This window comes from Drosophila subpulchrella, chromosome 2L (genome assembly GCF_014743375.2).
Source record: "Drosophila subpulchrella strain 33 F10 #4 breed RU33 chromosome 2L, RU_Dsub_v1.1 Primary Assembly, whole genome shotgun sequence".
Taxonomy (NCBI): domain Eukaryota; kingdom Metazoa; phylum Arthropoda; class Insecta; order Diptera; family Drosophilidae; genus Drosophila; species Drosophila subpulchrella.
In genome coordinates, this window is record NC_050610.1 from 13573599 (window position 1) to 13596546 (window position 22948).

Sequence of the window (22948 nt, forward strand, 5' to 3'; positions counted from 1 at the left end):
GCAAAAGCACGCAGCCGAAACTTGTTTGGCCCGCTGCTGCCAGCGACTGCGACTGCGACGCCAGCACAGTGGGCCTCAACCCTAAAAAAAACAAAAATTAAGCTTATTTTTCAGTTAAACTAGACAACTCGAAATATTTCTGTTTTAAAACGCCTATTGACTGAGATTGAACACACAACAAATTGCATTGGTTATATTGACCAATACGGATAGTTACTTAACTGAAAAAAGAAGTTAAGCAATTTGTCAATATAAGGATGTGTATTTTGTTGTTGCCGTGCTTAATATTTAATAGTAAAACTATTATAGATTGGTGTTATGTTATATGTATTTTGTTTTTAAGAAAATATGTAACTACTTCATTGGTCGAATTGACAATTTGACGGGTTGGGGCCATTTAATTTCACCGAATAGTTTTTTGTGTTGTTATTCTGTGTTGGTTTTTTGTCGATATAGGAAATAGAACACTTTTAATAACGAGTTTATATGAAATACAATTTTTTGTAAATTCAAAAAATCGTATTACCTTTTGAAAATGCAACATACTAATATTTAATAAACCTAATGATGCTATTTTATAAAAAAAACTTAAAACTAATATTAAATAAGTAGTTTTTCAAGTTTTCCTTCTAAACAAGTATGTATATATTTATTTATTTATTTGCATACTGCTTGCTTAAAGTTAAAAACTAAACCAAGAGGGCTATTTTCATACAATTTCTAATATTCTTATTTGAAAAACAATGGCACTCCGCTTTGCCCCACTGTGCAGAGCTGCGCTTTGCTGCGTTTTTACGCTCGCTCTCTTTCGCTCGCCGACTGTTGCTTTGCTTTTGCCCCTGCTTGCATGTATTGGTGGTGGCTCCACACTCTCTGCCGCAGCCGCTGCCGCGGTCGGCGCCGCTGCCCGCCGGCTGATAGGCCATAAACGAAATTTTGGAACACAACGCTCGTCTATTCGGCCCTAGGTTTCGCAGCTCGCAGTGGTGCTCGCAGCTCGAAGCAGCAGCAGCAGCGTTTTGTGTGCATTTCGCATTCGCATATTCGCATTCTCGTGCAGCATAAATTACAGATACTACAGAACAGCCCAGGAAACTACAGAAAAAAACTTAAATTTTTTAAAATTTAAATACGAAAAACCACAAGAAAACGAAGAAGCCGCTTGAAAACAAAACGAAAAAAACATAAACAGTAATTCTCATAATATATTTTCATATTCGAAGAACTGCAGCGGTTGAAGTGCGAAAAAGGCGGAAAAGTGCAAAAAGTTTGCGGCATTGAAAACTTTTTAATTATTATTTACGTTTTGTTTGTGTTTCGTCGAGCAAATGCACAAAAAATAACTGTCCAAAGTGCATGTGTGTGTGTGTGAGTGCGTCGTGAGTGTTGCAAAACGGTTTTTTCGACCAGTGATTGGAAGGTAATTTTGAGTGAAATTCAAATATTAATTAAATAAACGTATTGCCCCATTGCAATATTTCTACCAACACTCTAACAATTGTGCGTGTGTACTCTCGAATTCAGGGTGTGTGTGTGTGAGTTTGCAACTCAAATTTCGAAAAAAAAAAATCAAAAGCAAACTGGGAAAAAGTGAAGTAAAAACTTTTATGCATAACGAAAACGTCTGCATTTTTAATCAAGCAACAACAATAGAAAAAAATAAGCAAAAGCAATAGCAACAACAACAAGGAGAACATCGAACAATAAACAACCCTCCCCGTTTTCCGCCTCCCCCTGAAAATAAACAAGGCGCAATCCCAGTGAACTGAACCCCTTTTTTGCACTGTGTGTTTATGTGCGAGTGTGTGTGTGCGAGTGTGTAAAGGAGACAGAGCAATTAAGGGAGAATGGAGGAAAGTGCAAGAAGTGCAAGGAAAAAAGAAAAATGCAATTAATCCCCAGGACACTTGTCCTGGAAAATGTGTTAAGGAACTATAAACTATCCATGCAAGTGTTGGAAAACTCTTAAAATATCTATCGAAATGTGAAAACTGTTTTAAAAATATAATGAAAAATACATAAATCGTTGCAATTAAAACCCAAACACTTTTAAACACAAACCAGAAAATCCCCAAATATTAGAAACAAAGACCTTATCTTCAAATATCAAAGTTTCTTCACCGGCTTGTGCACGCAGTTCCCCCATGCCCCGAAATACCCAATTCCCAATGCCAAATAAAGTGTTTTTGGGTAGCCTGTGACATAAAAGACATTTGCCAGAAGCCAAGTGGGAATTAAAATCCGAAAACGAGAAAATGAAATATATGTTGCGATAATAAAACCATTTATCCCAATTCACTTAACGAGTCGCACTGATAAGAGCAAAATATGTCACGGGCATAAACATTTGGGGAAATCTTTGAAATTCTTACTGAACTACAAAGTAAACCAAATATATTTAGAATTGTGACAAATTGGTCTTTTTTATCAAGTCAGAATGTTTGCCTTTTTATTTTTAATAGGGAGAATTTAAAATAAAAATCCAAAAAAAAAACACCGAATATATTTTAATTAATATATTTTTACTTTCGCTTACACTTCCAAATGCCACTCACATTTTCTAATAACGATTTTCCAACTGCTTTTATACTTGCAGCCAAATGTCACTGTGAAAATGTCTCAACGAGCCAATTTTAGCAACATCGAGACAAACATTCAACGACCACAACAAATCCGGCAAAGGCAACAAAATGCGAGTCAGGCAACAAATTTTGAACATTTAACTATCTAAATAATATAAAAAAATATAATTAAATTGAAAATAATTTCGCGAAATTAAACAAAATCAATTTAAAAATGAACTGATACAAAAACTTTTTCGAAAAACAACGCAAAATTTAAAAATTGGCAACAAAACTTTTTGGTCTTAAATCAAATTCAAAATAAAATAAATCAACAAAAAAGCGATTTTTGGCAAAGCTGCGTACAACAACAACATCAAATAATATACAACAACTTTAAATTATCTTAAAACGTCCACACGTGAAAATGTTTTGCAACTAAGATAAAAACATCTAAATCAATGTAAATTTAAAAATCAACAAAAGGAAAACCAAAACCGTCAGCAAAAAAAAACCAGCCCAAAGTCAGTTGAAAAACCGAGGGAAATCTTTTTAGAACAAACGCAAGAAACAGCAAAAATTTAAGCCACCAAATTGGTAAACTCTTCAAAATTATTGGTTCGGACATACGCAATACTAAACACAGCAACACAACAACAACAACAACAGCAGCCATAGCAACTACTACAGTGATCACTACAGTAAAAGCAACAGCAGATAAAACGTGTGTGTTAGTTTGCATAAAAATTTCGTTTCGATAAAAAAGCAACGCAAAAATATTTAACAAAAGTAATCGTAATACATGTATTTATAAAATATATATATATACCTATACATATATCTATGCTTACAAATTATATCGGAGAATATTTGGTAAACAATTTTTGATAAAAACAAATCGAGTAAAATACTAAATAATTAGCAACAAAACTGAAAATCAAATAAAAAACTAAAACGTTTTGGACGAAGTGCAAAAAGTGCAAGTGAGATAAAATAATAAAAAAAACTTATAAATTCAAAATTATCACTTGTGAAAAGGTTTACATCTGAAGATTCTGGATTTGGATTAATGCGAAAATTTGCAATTGAATATTAAGGTAAGCTTGAAGATGTTCTAAAATAAGTATCTTTCATTTTTAAATTAAAAAAGATACAAAGAAAGTACAAAAATGTGGTAAATTTATTTTCTGGTAGACTTATGGATCTATGATACATATTCCCAAAATTTTGTTTTAATATACAGTCAATTTTATTAGTTATTTTTTTCAATGACTCTTCAAAGTTTCCCCACGCACGAAAAAGTGCGTAAATATGAAAAATTTTGTTTTAGAAAGTGTCCACAAACATTTGCAAACAATTACAGCTCGGAAAAAAAATAAACTCCGCCTCTAATTACAATTATAATTTATGCAAAAAAAGAAGGAAAACATTTTTTGGTCAAGAGAAATAATTGTCTACGCACTTTGCGTATGATTTATGACACTCAAAACTTGGCGTTGCATATTAATAGCGAGAAAAAAAGCAAAAGTTGCTTACTTGACATTTCTACATGTGTAGATACATACATACAAACACACTCGCATATCAAAAGGGGTGTAGATACTTTTTTGGGGTTGTGCGTAAATTAAAAATATATTATTTCTGCTTCTTGCCGCTGCACATAAAAAAAAAATGCGTCGCAGTTGGCACGCAATATATACATATATACTTTTTTTTGACTGCGCTGCCGGCGCCGCTGCCACTTTGACCTACTTAGCAAACGCAGCGTGTTCCAAATTTTGTGCGTTGTGTACTTTTTTGTACCGCTCGTGCCATCTCGCTCTCGCCATCACCCCATCTCACTCGCACTCGTTGAACTTGGTCAGGCATTGCGTGCGCTTGAAATTGTAGTTTAAGTTGCTCTGGGGGTCTTCCGCATTTAATTAAATGCACAGCACTTTTTTCTCTATTTTTTGTCTCAAGCTTCTACACGGAAAATAATATTTTGTAGATATTTTGCGTCCTTTATTTTATATGGTTATACTTTTACGAATCTAGAAATAACCTAAAAAATAACTTGTGCGCTTAGTTGGCTTACAATTTGAAGTATCTATAATTTTTAGATTAACGAATCTTATTTTTTAAGAAGAGGAACAACCACTCACCAATATTAGATCATTAATTATTAAATTGCCTTTTAGGTATTTAACAAAAAACCTGAAAAGATACAAATATTTCTGTTTTAGATACTTTCGTAAAAAGCAGAAGAATATAAATGTATCTAAAAGATACTTTACAAAATCTTAAAGAAAATGAAAAGGAAAAAATGGGTTTTATAAAATAAATTGTTTAGATCTTCAGGAAAAACCAAAACTTATATTTAAAAAATATTTTAGTATGACATTTTAAGTAAAAATTTAGTAATAAAAAAATTTTGAAATATAAAAAAGTTCCTAAATATTTTTTGACTCTAAATCCTTAGATCGAAAATACTGTTTTGAGGTATTATTAATTACTTAGTGTTGGATTTTCATATTTCTCAAGTTAACACAATTTTTTTTAACTGTGTAGCGTTTGTCTTAGTTTTTTGTTTTAGTTTTCGTCTGCTGCATTTTCCGTTGTCGGAAGTGCTCTTTCCACTTTTCTTTGCCTTCTCACGTGCATTTGCACAATCGTTAGGTTTTTTTCTAAGAATAACTTGTCTTTGGAGCAGACTGCGCGGCTTCTCCCCTTTTCTTCTTCTTTTTAGCCGTGTTTTAACTGACGCAATGCAACCGACTTCATTATTTTCTTTTTATTTGCTGTTGTTGTCGGCACTTGCGCAAAGTGTCTATGGATATGCTCTAAGCCCCCAGCAATAACCCCTCAAATTGCCACAAAGACGAACGCATTTCGGTTCTCTGTCTCTCAAATAGTTTAAATTTTATGACTTGCCACTGCAGTTGCTTGAATTTTAATGCGACCGATTACCAAGAAGGCGAAACAGAGCAACCGCGTTGCAAGAAATTGTCAGTTGCCTGATTGTTATTACAGTTGTTTTCCGAGGGTTTCCAAAAAAACGGGAGAAGGTGGTCAATTAAGATGTCCAAAATGCATTTTGTAGGCTTTATGGAGCAAGAAATCCAACTTAAACCACACAAATCGTTCATAATTCTTGCAGAAAAAAATAACTGAAAATAAAGTATTCAAGGAAAGTATTTTTCTATCCTTATAAGTTGAATATACTAAGAAAACAAAATTTTAAACATGAAACTGAAGCTATAAAATTTTAAAATTGTCATTAAAACGTTTAGGCTTATCACAATTTTTTATTTATAGACCTAAAGTTAGAGGAATCCCATTTTATTATAAGCTTAATGCTAAGCTTAAAATCTTTTTTAATCTTTTCCTTTACTAGTAGTACTTTTATTATTTTTTTATGAGTCTTAAGTTCGAGACACGCACTTGCTTTTCAAGGACTGCAAAAAACTAACAAAACTTCAGAAAAACTAAAAAAAAACTTGCACGAGACTTGACTATAAAAATTCATATGAAATAATCGCTTTTACGAACTGCTAATTAGGCTTATCAAAAAAAGTGAGCAATGTGTTTCTTGGCTGCAAAGTGTGGTAGAAGGTAGGGCTGTAAACTGTCTAAAGGGGCGTGGCGGTCTGAAAACCCGTCAGTGTCACTCAATGTTGCCAATGTTGACTATTTATGAAGAGGCAGAGAGAGAAAGAAAGAGATAGAGAGTATAGGCCTATCTGAAAAAGGAATGAGATAGTGGGAAAGCATACTTTTTTTCCGGGAACTACAGTAGCGGTTAAAAAACATGTTTTTACCAAAGAAAAAGTATTACAAATTGTTAGTTCACATGTCATTTGTAATTAACTAAGATTATCTTAAAGGTTTTTGTTAGCAAAATATCATTATATACTTTCTAAGATGGAAAATTTGGATGATTTACATATATGCTAGTAAAAGAAAACTATTATGAATAATTCCAAACCAAAAAAAAAATTAAATATTAATAATTTTTAAAATATATTATGAATAATAATAACCAAGATAGGAATGAATTAATTATGATTAGGCAACCAGTGTTGGATAATCCTTGTGTAGGTCACCCCGAAAATATGATAATGCCTAGGGTTGTGAAACTAATATTTTGCTCGCTGCTGTATGTGCAATGTTTATTGGGGTTTGGCAAACTCGATTCGTATTTTTTCTACCGTTTTTCGCTGGTTTTGTGAGGTTTTTTCTGGCCATTCCCCAGTTGCTAATTGCCAGTTGCCTTTTGCTCCACTTCGCCACACGCACACACACGCAATAAAAAACGAAACTTTTGCATGCAAGCAACGCCTTTGTGTGGGTGTTATCTGCATTTGTATGGGTGTGTATCTGTGTGGCTGAATATGGCCGCCGCAATAGTTTGCACAAATAGAAAACGCATTTCTCTCTTTCTCTCTCTCTCTATTTCCATCTTTTTTTTTGAGCTTTGCTTTATCTGCATTGAACAGTTGGAATGTGTTAAGTTTCATTGCCATTTTTTAAGCGGATGTGTGGGTGTGTCATATATGTACATATGTATGTACATATGTATGTACATATGTATCTTAGGGTTTAGAGGATTTCTGTTGAAAATGCAATATTGCAAGAAAGGCTTACTATGAGTTTAGTTTAACTACAGTTCTTTATTTTTTTTAATTTCAGCTTATCTGCAATCTTTAAGTGAATATAAATATATAACGTAAAACCCCAATGTGTTTCATAAATATTTCTTGGTTATTATAAAAACAGCATGAAACCCAGATTTTCAGAAATTATTATTTGAGATTCTGAATTTAAAATAGCCAGATTATCTAGTAAAAATTCCACATAAAATGTGAATCATAAAAAGGAAATAAAATTGCAAGCAGACGAAAAACAAAAAAAATGTCAATTTCAAAGCAATTACATCACAATCCAGAACCCAATGCTGATAATTCTCAAAAAGCAAACCACACACTAACACAGATACAAGCAAAGGGCGCAACAAATAAATAATAAAAAAAAATTTTGACAAAAAGATACAACAAAAAAAGCACTGGCAAATGGAAGTTTGTACTATGTACAAGAGCAAACAAAGAAACAAACACATAGGCCTATGTTCACACATACACACACTTGTCATTTCATGTAGGAGTGCCATTTCCATCTCTTTTCCCCCCTTGCCAACCATCTCTTTCTATTGCTTTGGCGAACGCAACGCAAAAAAATTCACAAGTCGCATCCAAATACAAAAACAAAATCCAGAAAAATAAAAACCGAAAAAATATGGCGTGGCCTACAATTAAATTGGCTCAAAGTGCGTAAGGGGCAGCCTGCACAGCAACAAAAATAAAACTAGGAAAAAAAAGCGAAATAAAACGGCAGCAGCGATAGAAAAAACCTTGAGCTGGCACAACATAATTAAAAATGTGCGTATACGCACACAATAAAAGGCCCCAATACATCCAAACTTTTGCAGTTCGTAGAGCTTTTCCCGCTTCACAAATGACATTCACGCGCAATAAATATCAGACTATACTATGCCAGCCAGTCCAAAAAAACCGAAAAAAAAACCATAAAATCAAAAAAGCTCCTACTGCAAATCCAACAACAAAACGAGGAAGTCTAAAAATGGTTTTAGCTATAGCAACAATAAGCCTATAGTTTCTAGGCCTATGGGACAGAGGGAGATGGGCATAGTTTTGGGGCTTTTGGCACGCACTTTTTGAAGCTTTTTTCTAGGCGCCACGCATTTCAAGGCAGAAGCTTTTCAATGCGATGATCAGTTCAAGATACAGATAGATTGGGGATCGAGGGAATAATTAGTTAGAATTGTATTATTTACGGAGTATTACTATTGAAATTTGGTATAGTGCCATCAATATTGTAGTATAATATGTTTTTGTTGAGATGATCAGTTTAAAAAAAATAGTTTGATCAAAACGGATTATTCTTCCAAGAATGGTAAAAAATTTGGAGCAAAAAAAAATATACAAGCAATATCGGAAATACTCAATAGTTTTTCCAACAAGCTATAAATAGCATATACAGATAGATTGGGGATTGAGGGAATAATTAGTTAGAATTGTATTATTTATGGAGCATTACTATTGAAATTTGGTATAGTGCTATCAATATTGTAGTATAATATGCTTTTGTTGAGATGATCAGTTTTAAAAAAATAGTTTGATCAAAACGGATTATTCTTCCAAGAATTGTAAAAAATTTGAAGCAAAAAATATATAGACGAGCAATATTTGAAATAGTCAATAGTTTTTCCAACAAGCTATAAATAGCATATACAGATAGATTGGAGATCGATCGAATAATTAGTTATACCTAATTCTCTAGGATTATATTATTTATGGAGTAATACTTTTGATATGTTTTTGTTGAGGTGATCACCTTTTTTAATAAAAAATAATGGAATATTCTTTCAAAAATTGGAAGCAAAAAAATATGGGCGAGCAAAATCGGAAATAGTCCATACTTTATCCAACAAGCTATAAATAACCAACATCCCAAATGGATTTTAGCTAAATCCAAAGTTAAATACTTCCTCTTTCAGGCATAGGAAATCAGATCTGACCATTTCAAGCTTCATTGAAATGCAACAATGACATATTTTGCATCTCCCTCTAACTCTAACCATATCCCAATGCAGGGAACCGAAAGAACGGAACATAAATGATTATTTAATTGGAGAACCTTCGGTCTCCCCAATTTCTTTTTAATAACAGCTAATTATGTCAAGTATAATACACGCAAACACTCGAAAGAAACACTCAAAGACACATGCAACCATACATAATTCCCTTAAATTGCCGCAATCTGGAAATCTGTTACTTCTTTGCCACACGAGATGTTTGTTTATTTGTTGTTATGGGTTTTTTTTTACCAACTTGACATTTTCTCCCCACAAGGGACATTGCTTTTGATGCGTTTCCACCTTCGATGCTTCCACTTCCTCTGCGTTTTCCTCCGGCTTATACCCCTTTCCTACTTCCCATCTCTCTCTCTCTCTCTTTCTCCAAAGAATCTTGAAGAGTGCACTCGGCGGTGGAAAAAAGCGAGAAGTGGAACAAAAAGCACAAAAGAAAAATGGTTAAGGAAATTTAAAAGCATAAAAACAACAACAGCGCCAGCTTCCGTTAAAACAAAGCGAACTCAAGTGGAAGAAGGAACAAAGAAAGCGAAAAAAAGGGTTACCAAAATGAAAGATAGAGAGAGAGGGGGAGATGAACACATATGCAGCATTTACCGTTAGAGCCCTTCGAGGGCGTTCTTTCTTCCTCCCTGTGGTAAATTTTTTTTTGATTTTTGGTCGTTTTTATATTTTTTTTTTGTGTTGTTTTTATTGTTGCTTCTTTGGGTGTTTCTGGTTCGTTTGATATGCAGAACTTTGGATGGTTGGATAATGCACTTGGCTCCATGGGAAAATAATCAGCGGAGGGCCGTGTAATTTGTTGTCAAGTGGGAGGTAACGCAGTTTGTCGGTAATTTCCAAAAGGGTGTAATCAGAGGAAGTTAAGAGTGCTACTTAGGGAAACAAGCGTTTTTGAAGTCCTACCAAAAATTTCCAATTACATGGATCTAATATAAAAAAAAAATTTATATATAAAAAAATTATATATTAATTAAGCAACAAACCTACCAGAAACTTGGAACTTTAGACATTAACAAACAGAACATCAAAATTTCAGTTAGTAAAGTCAATATTCTGTTCCAAAAATATTGGGATGCAACATTGCAATCCCTCGCTTGCTCTATAAAGTGCAGTCAAGCAGGCATTCCACCCCAAAAAATAGAGCTATGAATGTTAGGATTATAACATTGTCGTTTGCTATACGCTTCGTTGAATCATACATGATATATGTATGGGTAGTATGTGGTTGCAAGTCACACTTTTGGGATATATGTAGCCCCCCCCCCCACCGAAATATCTTTTAACAATGTAACAATGCATTTACGCAAGTCTTGCACTTGCCCATCCGATGATGATGTTGTTTGGCGAGCTTAATTTATGGATTTTCTCAGACTTTTTGGGGTCTCTCTATTTTTCGTTATGCGTGGGTGATTCTGGTTCCCTTGACTGTTGGGCAAGGTGTTTCATTTACAATGCGATGACCGCTGATAAAACACATTTAAAAACGACCGCCTGCAGCTAGGAGTATCTTTCTTTAATTTTTTTTTTCCTAGGTCTAATTAAAATGCACCAACTGGAGTGCAACAATTTTATGGACGTGATTTACAAAGGAAGAAGCCACGAAAAAGAGTAGATTTTTTTTTTGACTTTTTTGTGAGTCGTAAAGAAGGGGGCGCAACCATGAAATTGAATTGCTACTTTGAAGTGCACTTGATGTCAGTGGATGGGCCCAAAAAGGGTTAACTGCACACATGGCTGCACGGCTGATAGACAGCCCCGAAAATAGGTGGGGGGGCTGTGAGGGGTTAAGGCCGAGGTGTTGGGCCCATCACAACCGACGGGCCACCTAGTTACCCACACTAATTAAGAAAAAATGCAGCCAGGGCAACGCTTTTTGTTTCCTTCTATTTTCACCTCTTTTTCACTGGTCGGATAGCCCAAGTTCATTAGAAGTGTATATAAAAAACAATTGCTGTGGGCGGTCTTAGTAGAGTTGCAATTTTTTTTAGTATTTCCCTTGATTGGAAGTAGAAAATACAAAGTGATTCATCCTAAAACAGGGATTAGTAAAAAAATATAGGAAAGAAATGAAGGGTAGATCTGAAGTTGTATGAGTTTAATTGTTTTATTGAAGGCCATTTAAAATGTCTAGAAGATGGCTCTAATAAAAAATATTACGGCTTAAGTTATGATCATAAAATAACAATAAATATATATATATATATTTAATTCTTTAGAGGTTTTAGGTATGACTTGAACAGTGAAATGTGAAAAAAAACTTCAACAAACATAAGAAATGTATCTTTTTAAAAGCATTTATGATATTTTGTTATGTACTCAGTTTTACACATATTTACTTAACAAAATTCATTAAAATTAATACATTTTCTTTACTTTTTTGCAGGTAAGCACTGCTGGCTTTGTTCGAACTAATTAGGCCGTCGTGTATAAGCTTAACGTAAGTTCCTCCCACGATATAATTGCATAAAAAATTTCCCATTTCTATGGCGCATTTATTTTTTTTTTTCTGTCGCATTTGTTTTGCATTTAAGTCCAGCCCCCCTTGAGGCATTTTCCATTTGCCAGGGTTTTCCTCAACCATCACTCCCGCCCCCTTCGTCGCACTTCTCTGGGATTCCTGACCATAAATTTTGCAATTAACGACAAATGTCACTTTGTCTGGCCGATGGCGACGTAGTCGACGACATCCGACCGTTGCAACCATTTTGCAGAAAAGGGGGGTATCCAACTCTTTTTCCTTTTCTTTTCTTTTTTTTCATTTCTGTTTTTATTATTTCTGGGTGGCCAGAAACGAAGAGCTGGTTGAATGCTTTTAGCCCGGACCAGTGGAGCATGGCATGGCCTCTGAACGGGCTGAGTAAACCCACCCAAAACCCCACCGCCCATCTTCTTGCACCACCCATCACCCACCACCCACTTACGGTCTGCTCGCCCTGCAATTGCATTAAAAAGCATAAATTTACTTTAGCCCAGGCTCTGGAAACGTTATAAAATCCATTTATGCACTTCACTTGCTCTCTTTTTTGCCCCATCCAGTGGAAGTGGAATAGCCGCAGACCTCAGAACCACCCACTTTTTGGGTGGTTGCATGCTGGTCAGTCTTTGGGTACCAGGTCCTAAAAGTCCTGGTCCTCTGCAATCTACAATAATTTCTGATTTCTTTTTTTGCGCCTTTCCCATTTTATATTTTTGCTGCCAATTTCTGCAGTCCACGCTAGCGTAAAAGCGAAAGAGAAGGCACCTACATACAGATATATATATATATATATAGTTGGGTGGTTGGGCGAAAGAAGCAATGCAATTTTTACAAAAATTCCAAACCAAACTGAAACCCAAAACACAACCTGATCCCCAACTCAAACCCCCAAACCCATTTTCCTTTTGTTTTGCATTGTGACGATGATGAAGTTTAATTTAGACACGACCCTAGTCCCGAAGCCTCTGTTTGTAGGGATTTTTCTTTTTGCACCACCCGCATGGTGATCCCTACTTTGAATTTGAACCACTGCAGCCACTCTGAACCACCCTCTTTTTGGGGGTCGGAAAACTGCCGGTGCATGTGATGAAGAGCTGGCCGAGGAAAACTTTTGCAAATTGTTTATAGAGAATGTTTTAAATGCCGGTTTTTGTTGAGGAATCTCTTGGCATTCTTTTAGGCGAAAGGCAGCAGCTTGAATTTGAGAGTACTGATTTATATTATAATATACTAGATAATACTAAATTTAAATCCAACCAAATGTGAAAAAAAATTAAATCACTTTAAAATCACTGTTATATTTAAACCCTTGCCTGAAAAAAATTGGTAGATTATAGTATTTAATATTTGATGAGAAATATTTGAGATATTTCAATATTATCAAATATTTTTATTGTAGCCTAAATTAAATTTAATTATTTATTAAGTCATAAATTTGCTTCTAAGTTTTATTGCTGAGTTTATTCTAGGAGTTTTCAATCGTTTATTGGCTTTTCTATTTCCAAATGGATTTTCATTTGCATTCTGCAGTTGGATTATTGTTTTTTTTCTACTTTTTTTACCAGCTTCTATGGGCATTGGCCATTCATTAATCTTGCTTTCCCTTCCTTTCTCTCTGTGAATTTATCTCCATGGGTCCATCTCTTTATATATGGATGTATGTATATTCCACCTCTGCCTATGCACACTTTTTGTCCATTTCCTTTTTTTTTACTCCTGCTCTAATATAATTTCGATTTTTCAACGCTTTTCCAAACCACTCTAGTCCACGTGTGTGTGTGTGTGTTGGCTCAAAACTTCATTTCCTTTAGTTTTTGGGGCGTGGCAGAAAATACTGCAGTTCCCCGGTCTTTTTACCCATCCTCTCGTTAGATAAACAATCAGCAAACTGCAACAGCAGCATAAAATAATAAAAGGAACAAAAATTTAATTCCCATTTTTTGGTGTTGTATTTCCTCTTTGAAAGTTTTTGTTTGCCGATTTTTCTCAATTCAAACGAGTGTATGTGTATAGGATGTTTTTGCTTGTGTCTGTTTTTTGTTTGCATGCGCTTTTCTGCAGAATTTTCGGCAATATTCCATTAATACTTTTCGGACCCCAGGGGGTAAATTTTTGGGTTGGAGAGGGTTGCACTTTGTTTGCTTTGTCAGTTGCGCCAAAGTTTTGTTGATAAATAAATTTTTTAGCAATAAATTTTGCCGAATGCAGAAATCAATTTTTACCCTTTGTGTTTTTGCTCTGCTGCATAAATAAATCATCAATGCATTGGGGGAATTTCGTATGTTGCCTTTGGGGTATTGAATTGCAGTTTGCCATGCTGTGAAAAAATATATTCTACGAAGCGTGAATGAAAATCTAAATGGGAAAATCCACATGTCAGTCTGTATTTTTATCCAAAAACTAAAGTCTATTTCCGTTTTATGTTGGCCAAAGGGGATTTGTTCCGCTAATGGAATTGGAAATGGAATTGCATATTCATTTTGATGAGAGATTGGTTGAAATTGGCTGAAATTTAAAACATGAAGTATAAATATATTTTAAATTTGAATAAAATTTGTTTCTGGGAAAAAGAGGTAAAAGTAACAATTTCGGAATATAAAAAGGGTCTATCTATTCAAAACATTTGTGTATCCAGTCCTCAAATTATGCATGATAGGAAAGTCGCCCTGAAACTGAGATACGTTTTCTTATTTTAAGAAAATATAACCTTGAATATTAGATCCGTAATAAATAAATATAACAAGAATCCATAATAAATAGATAACTAAACCTTGAGTATGAAATCCAAAATAAATATAAATAAGATCCATTTCTATATATGAAAGTGAAATATAATGTAATTGCATTGCATTTGCATTTGAAGCAACTAAGAGGTCAACCCTTGTACATTCATCCAATCAAAACTCTATAAAACTTATAGATTTCCTTACATATGTACAAGAGATACCATACGTGTGCCAGAGTTGTCGAATCAAAAAAAAAACCTTTTAGTCTGAACGAACTATTGATGGATACCCAAACTCGCACAGACAGAAAACTAAAACCTTTTATCAAAGATAAATAAAATGAAAAACGAGTGGGGGTGGGTTGGGAAAAGCTGCATGCGACAAATGCAGGCAAAAAAGGAAATGGAAATGGGAAAACCCAGACTCGACTCAGCATATGTGTTTGAATGGATTGAGAAAGGGGAAGGTGAAAGCAAAGGAAAGCCTCTCGCTGAAAAAGCCAATGTGCAGTGTGTATGCAAAAAGGGGGTGGTGATGGTGATAGTCTGCCTCCCTTACTCTTTCTCTACCTCCCTCTCACTCACTCACTCTGTGCCCCGTCTCACTCACTCCCAACTGCAGTCGGCGAATGTGAAATAAATTAAAATATTTTTATCTACACTCGTGCACGTAGCCTGCAATGGAAATTGCCAAAGTCAGCTGCAAAAGTTTTCCCAAGCTTTGGAGTTTGGAGTTTCCAACCCTCTGCGGCAGTTTCACCCCCCTCCTACTCGAAATTTTCCTCCTTTTCCTCCTTGCTTTTCCACTCCTCTCACATTTCCAAAGTTTTGTTTTTGCAGAGTTGCATTTCGACTAAAGAGGATTCTTTTTTTCGGCCTTTTCTTATTTGTTATTTGAGAATTATTGCTGCATCGTGTAGGGAAAAGGGCTGCAACTGCATTTGCTTCTTCTGTCTCCCTCTCTCTTGCATCTTTCTCTTTCTTGCCATGACTTTCCTACTCTTTCTGGCGTTCTGTCTCTGTTTTATGGCTTATATGTACATATGTGTAGTCTGCTTTTTGGCGCATTGCACTAACCGACTATAAATGAAATGCCGCATGACGGCGGCCCCCCAAAACCGCCCCCTTTTTTCTTTTTTGGGGAACACAAGAACCCCCTTTTGGATTTCCTCTTTGCCCAGGCAAAAAAGTGAAAGTTTGTGCTGCTCCTTTTTTGTGTGTCCCTGCAAGAGAGAGAGAGAAAGAGAGAGAACAAGAGAGAAAGAGAGAGAGATAGAGGGAGTGGGTGAAAAACCCCCTTTTTGTGTGCTCTGCACTTTGTTTGGGGGTTGCACACCCCCCTTTTTTTGGGCCAAGTGTGCTGCAGTCGAGGGTTGTTGTATGTTTCATAATGATGACAGCCCAAGCTCCTGATGCTGCCCCATCATCATGATGATGATGATGATGGTGGTGGTGATGATGACGTTGCAGGGGATACAACCCTCATGCAATGTTGTTGTTCATTGATTTTCTTTTTTTCCCATTGCTTTTCCTTTTTTTTCTTGCTTGCTCCTCTTTTATTCTAGCCAGGAAAAACTTTTTTCCAAGCAACAAAATGCATTTTTTGTGCGCCGCCTGCAGACAATGCGACAGACAGCAGCGGGTGGAAAAGGGGGGTGGCAAAGGGGGTGGCAAAGGGGGTGGAAAATGGTTTGGGGGGGTGGTGTATTTGCCTGCATAGAGAGAATTCATTTGGCTTGTCTGCGTCTGGCCGAAAAGTCTGGCAAGGAAATCACAGACGATAAGGAAATGAGTGAAAATTCATTTCAGCCTGCAATGCCCCCCTTCTACGCCTTTGTTTTTTTTCTTTTCCTATCCTTCCCCTTAGCTGCTCTGTAGTATTTTATAGTATTTTCACTATTTTCACCATTTTACTACGCTCGAAGTTTCTTGGCTTGACACATTCACCCGGGTTTGCGGCTATAATTTGCCTGCATTTTGCCAGGCATCCCCCACTGTATTTTCTGTATTTGAGCAATTTATAGCTGGAACATCTTCCTTGTCAATGGTTGTGCGACTTCCTCTTTTTTTTTTTTTGCTGAGTTTTTGTTTTCTGCGGCTTGCACAACTTGAACTCAAATGAAATTTCTTATCCTTCCCTCGACTTTGTTTTTTTTTTTCAACCATTTTTCATTAGGATTTCAATGCTATCCTGCGGCAGTTTTCTCTAGTTAATTTGTGTGATTTGCTGCATTGACCAAGGGAAAAGGAGAAAAAAAGGGATCGGAAGCTAAAGAAAAGCGATAAATCATGAATAGAATGGGAATAGAATGGTATACTGCATGCATTAATTGGAAATCGTTGGGGAAGTTGAAATGAGTCTATGGAGAATTCCAAACGAAAATGTGGATGATTCATTCGATATAAGATGATGCTGTTAAATACAAACTAATTTAAAAACATAAGGTGCTTTTTATTAGTCATAATATAAAATCGAACTTCCTTATGCCATATTTTTAAGTATTTTCCTTACTTCAATTCACATTTATTGTGTTGAATTTCGCTTACGCCACCTGCAATTTGCAGATACGAATCTCAAGGCGTTACACTCGAGACACTTTACAACTTCAAGAGTGAAAAAAGGGGAAAAGAAAGGTGGGTTTGTGTGGCAGCCCACACACCCACACTAAACACTTTCGATTTGGCTGCCAAAATGTCATAACTTTCGCTTTCGTTTGGGCCGCGAGCTTAACCCCAGACAGACCCCCATTTCCACTCCGGTTCCTGTTCCTATTCCGACCCAGTCCGAGTCTCGAGTCGCGGATTGTCGCATTTCCAAGTTGTTGCACGCAACCAGTTCCCTTTTCATTCTTTCTTTTTTGCAAGAATATTATATATAAAATGTGTAGACAAGCTGAAATAAAAGTAAAAGTCATGCGACAAAGCAAATTTTTTGCAGTAAATTGCATGCGACGTTTTATTTGATTTTTGTTTTTTGTTTGTTTTTTGTATCATTTTTGGAACGCCTTTTGTACAAATGTCAACGTCGTGACAAACAATGTCTGGAACAACTTCAGTGCGACTTTGTGCACACATTAGATACATACATATATATGTGCAAATGTATAATATAGTATAGTCAACCTCTTTGTGGCACTTGTGGGCGTCTTGAAGTGCAAAAGAAATTCAGTTTCTTCAAGCCTCTTTCTCTCACTCGTTTGTCTACAGCTTATTATTTGTTGTATATCAATTGTTTTCTATAACCATTTGACATTTTGTGGTTAAATTAATAAGGTTGCTGTGTTATTTATTTGAATATTTTGGGTGGGCGATGTGTAATAGTCACGTTAAAAATAAAGAGACTTAAGTGTGGGGGCTTGGTTTCGATGAAAGTTGCCTAAATATTTTTATAATTACTTTTGGTCCATGATTAATGCTCGCTTATAAGTATTTAAAATTGAATGTATAACATACAACTACTAAGAAATGTGTAAGTACTCTTTAAAGTTGGTATTGACACATAGAGCTAAATAAATGTATTTTATAAAAATAAAATGAAGCTGAATGTTTAAACTATAAAAAATCCTGACCTCCAAAGAGTTAATCTCAAACAAAATCCATAAATTTAAAGAAAACTCTTCCCCTTTTTTTTGTTCAGCTCGCATTTATTTGAATGAAAATAATTTTATGCAAAACCCAGATACGCACACACAGACGAAACAGTGAGAAACCTCACAGTATCTGTGTCTGTGAGTCATGTAAAAAAGTAAAATAAAAGAAAAAGCAAGAAGGAGAAAGAAAAGAGAAAAAAAGTGAAATGAAATCAAATTTATCTTGAACTTGAACTTGAAAAATGAAAATGAAGACATCGAAGACTGTCGACAATGTTTAACGTTTTATGGCTTTTGTTGGTTTAAAATGTTGAAGGGGTTACTTTAAATTCATTACAGATGTTGATAGGTATTGTTTTTAATTTTCATAAAATTGTGTTACCTTTTATGACTATATAATATTAAAAAATAGATAAAATAAATTAATTTTTAGCAATTACAAATGCAAAACTCAAACATTTTAGCAAATATAATAATGTATAATTATTAATCCGTAATACATTTGGCAATTGTTTTGATACTTTTGTATTACTTGTATTTTATTTTATTATTTTTTCTGAGTCCGCTTGTGAATGCCAGCCGGCCAAAGTCAGCAAAAATATATTTGTGACTTTGAAACGACTGAAACTGCAATAACAAACGATAATAATAACTTGTATTTTTGCAAGGGGGTATTTCGTCAAAGGGGGTTAACTGCGCAAAAGAACATTGAATGCACACAAAATGTGTTTTAATGAGATAATCGTTGAAACAAAAAATGGGTGGAAAAAAGTTAATCGTGACAAGAGAAGCCGCAACTGAGTAGGGGCTAAAAATAACCGAGTGTACATAGGGAATATATTTCCATATAATATATATATACATATGTTTGGGGATCGTTGAATATAAGTGGATATTGCATGTGCAAAAACTGAGTTGCAATGCGAATGAGAGAGAACAAAGTCAAGCGCTATTTTCAATGGAAGCTCGTGTCATTTAGCGACTTTTAATTGGTCTAACATGGCCATCTTTAATTAGATAAAACATGAGTAGTTAGATTTACAAAAAAAGGTCCACACGCTTGGAATAATAATAAATATATATTTCTTTCTGCTCTGAAGTAAGTAACTAACCAGTATCAATTAAAATCAACTAATGCATTCATTATTAAATGTCAAATATCGTAGAGGCAATCAAGACACAACAACAAAAGCACAACGCTTCCGTAAATAAACAAAAATTCAACAAAAAAATTCGACGTCATTAGGTGAAGTCAAATGAATTGTGGATAAATAAATGTACGTATAAAAAGGTGAATAAAATGACATAATAGAGCAAATAAATGTATATACTTAAAGAAGAAAAATGTAGCTGTATGTGAAAGATAAAATACTTTTCTCTGGCGGGATTAATAAAGTCGAATGCAAGTCCATAAACAAAAGAAGGTGACATTTATGAAACAAATGTGCAAACGAGCATGCCAGTATAAAATTTAAAAAAGCAAAAAAATTTATAATCTTTATAATATTAATAATTAAAAATACATTAAATGACTTAACAAAAAAACTATATAATTGTATTTATTTTTAAGCCAGAAATTAATTTAGATTCAATTAAATAAAACAATATGAAGTGTTGAAAAAATAACTAATAAGCCAGAATATTTTGGAATTCGAAATCACTGAAAATTCCTTCAATTTTTGCGATTATAAATAAATATAATAAATATAATATAAAAAAATAAATAAATTAAAATTGTTTGGCACACTAAGTGCTTTACAAAGTTTGCAAATGTATCTGTATCTTTTCCATTGTATCTGAATCTGTACTTGTATCTGTATCTGCATTTGTATCTGTATCTGCGGTCTAACTGTTTGTTGGCAGTTGCCGTCGTCGTTTACTTTTTGCAGCTTTTGCTCGCCTCTTATTATTATGTATTAGCAATATTATTTACCCGCCGCGCTATTTGTTTTTTATCTTTTTTTTTATCTTTGTGGAAGCAGCGTGGAATGAGAGATTCGTGGAATTGGGACACTTGTGTGCAGTGCGAATGGAATTGTTGTTGTGTCTGTTTCAAATATTTTTTTTTCGCCATTTGCTTCCCCTTTTCTCGGCTTTCTTTCATTGCAAAAAAGTCTCATAAACTGCTGTTAGTTTATTCTCTGTTTGCGATTTATGTGCCTTTTTTTGCGCGTGTCCGTCAATGTCAAATGAAACAATTTCTTTTTTTACTTCTTTTTTATTTTTTGCTCCCTTCATATCTTAAATGTTGTTTGTATTAATTGCTTGGGCAAATATTTTGACTAAGTTGCACTTGATTTTGCAGTAAAATTCCACTCGACCCATACGGCGTATGATTAATATATATTTTTTTATCACTCATTCGTTTCCGCTTTTGGGTTTTCCAGTTGCATTATATCGCAGTGAAATATATATATTTCTTGGAATTAGTTAAAATGCAAAAATGAACAACAAAATATTTGGTGTTTTTTTGTTTTCTATACTCGAAACTTGAAATGCGCAAGCAAAAATAACAAAAAAAAAAAAAAAAAAAATCGCACAAAAAACTGAATTTGGTGAGCAAACAAATACACACAAAGATTGCAACCAAGGTCAATGATGAATAACAGCAAAATGCGCTGTTCTCTTCATACATTTATTTTGTACCAGTCCGAGGAGATCTCCACATGCAGACCGAGTGCGAGAGGGAGCGAGATGGAGGCCAGAGTGCGACAGAGAGAGGTGGAGCCAAAATGCGTTCTTTATATTTCCTTCGCCTGACTTTCTGGGTTTGGCGTACAAAGTAAATAATTTGTTTGACAGGGAACTTTTTTTCGGGTGGCATTAGGGGGTTTTCGACGTCAGTTCCACACATAGATCCGCCTTGTATACACCGAATATTCGCTGTATTTTATTTTAGTTGAATTTATTTGTGCATTGTCGTCGCTCTGTGAGTGCGAGAATTCGACACGAGTTTGAAATTCGCGTCGAGTTTGTCAAGTGGTGAAAAAGTTTTGCATTTAAGTAGAGATCGTTGATCATGCAGGTGTGCTTATATAATATTTAGAATTTAGGGGTATTCGATTTACGGTTCTAAAAATTGTCTAAGTGGTTTAATTTTGGTTTAATATTATTCACATGCTTAGAAAATCATACTTACTGTTGCATTAAAAACAAGAGTTGCAAGTACATACAATATAACTGGCGCCCAACATGGGGCATAAGTAAATGGCGCCCAACGTGGGACATTGTCATAACCTTAATGGCGCCCAACGCTTATTCACTGAATAATATTTAGTTCGTTATTTTATATTTAAATCTACTTTATATTCAGTTGCAATCGAAAGTATAAGTATTGTTTGTTAATCCATTAACAATCAAGGAGTGTTCAAGACCAGATAAACTATTATTATTATTCCCAAAACTCCCCAATTTGCTAGACCTCTGCTACTTCCTTGCCAAATGTTTCCACATAATCGTGATCATCGTGGTTCCGCAACGATTCCCATCGTTTTGCATACATCATGTGCATTAATTGCTTAATTGATTCACATTTTATTCAATTCACTCAATTTCGCATTCACTGCCAAACACTTGAGCACACTCACACTCACTCTTTCCCATTTGCTCGGATCCAAATTCGCAGAGATCTCTAGAGTATTATTCTCACCTTTCATGCATGCGCGACTAATTCCTGGAATTCCTTTGACTGACTAACCCAAAAGTTGTTGTTCTCACACGCGCAGAATACAAAAGACAAGAAATGGCGCCGAATATCCTTGAAAAAGGCAAACCCGAAGGAATAAAAATAAAAAACAAAATCAACCAAAGCTGGCGGCGCAGTCGCACGCTGCAACAAAAAATAAAAAAACCAACTAAAACGGAAAAGATAAATCAAAAAGTAGCCAACACACTCACAAATGCAATCGAAAATAAAAAACTTAAAAAAAAGTCCAATAAAAAGACGGAGCGAAAAAGCCAGCAATAAACAGTTTGATCCGTATTTTTTTGGTCTTGCTGTTGAGCAAATAACTGCATTTGACCTTGTTTCGATCCGCCTTTGTATGGGTTAGCTTAGAACAAACAAGATATATACACAGATACACACTATATGTATACACATGTGCCAGACGGAGAAGGCGATAGCATGCTGTGTGCATGCGAATTCATATTTGCGAATTTTTGGTGCTTGTTTGCTTTGCTTTGAGTTTTCGCTGCGCACGAAAAAGGGGAATAGAGAGAATAAGATAGGTATAATGAAGCAATATAGACGAAGTACAACTTAAATGTGTGGTATACAAAATAAAAAAAAATTTCATTGGTGAACTTGGATAGAAAAACATTTAATATCAAACTTAAAAAAAAAAATAATTAAATTTTAAACTTTAAATTATTTGTACATTTTTTAATTTTTGCTAGCGGTCTTACACTAAAGAAAATGTTTTTACAACCAAAAAAAGTGCAATATAAATCCTAAGACATTAAAAAAATGGTTTTCAGTACCTTGTTTTGCTGCAATCCCTCAGATACTTCAAGATATTTCACTGCAGTATAAATCCTAAGAGATAAAAAAAATATTTTTCAGTTCCTTGTTTTGTTGCAATCCCTCAGATACTTCAAGATATTTCACTGCAGTATAAATCCTAAGAGATTAAAAAAATATTTTTCAGTACCTTGTTTCGCTGCAATCCCTCAGATACTTCAAGATATTTCACTTAAAATCTTCCAAAAGACAATATAATTTGTATAAAGTAAAAAACTGGTTTAGGGTATTTGATAATCGTTATAAGGAAAAAATATTTCCCTCCGTTTGCATTTGTGCTCTTTGCTTTTAATTCAGCTGCGCATGGCAGCAGCAATTCTAAAAAAAAAAAGAGAAACGGAACTCCCACAAGTAATTCCCCCAAAATGGGAAATTTCAGATAAGTAGTGGTACCCCCATATCTTTCTCCCATTCTCTCT

At 34.7% G+C, this 22948-nt stretch overlaps 1 protein-coding gene across 1 annotated transcript in view; it reads left to right on the plus strand.

The window, feature by feature from the left end:
* Positions 1-981: 981 nt before the first annotated feature.
* The window catches only part of LOC119546447 (zinc finger protein chinmo), a 52842-nt gene continuing 30875 nt past the window's right edge, over positions 982-22948 (plus strand). The window contains exons 1-2 of the mRNA XM_037852721.1: positions 982-1420; positions 2597-3658. The gene's annotated coding sequence lies outside the window, so the exon portion shown is untranslated. The remainder of the gene's footprint in view (positions 1421-2596; positions 3659-22948) is intronic.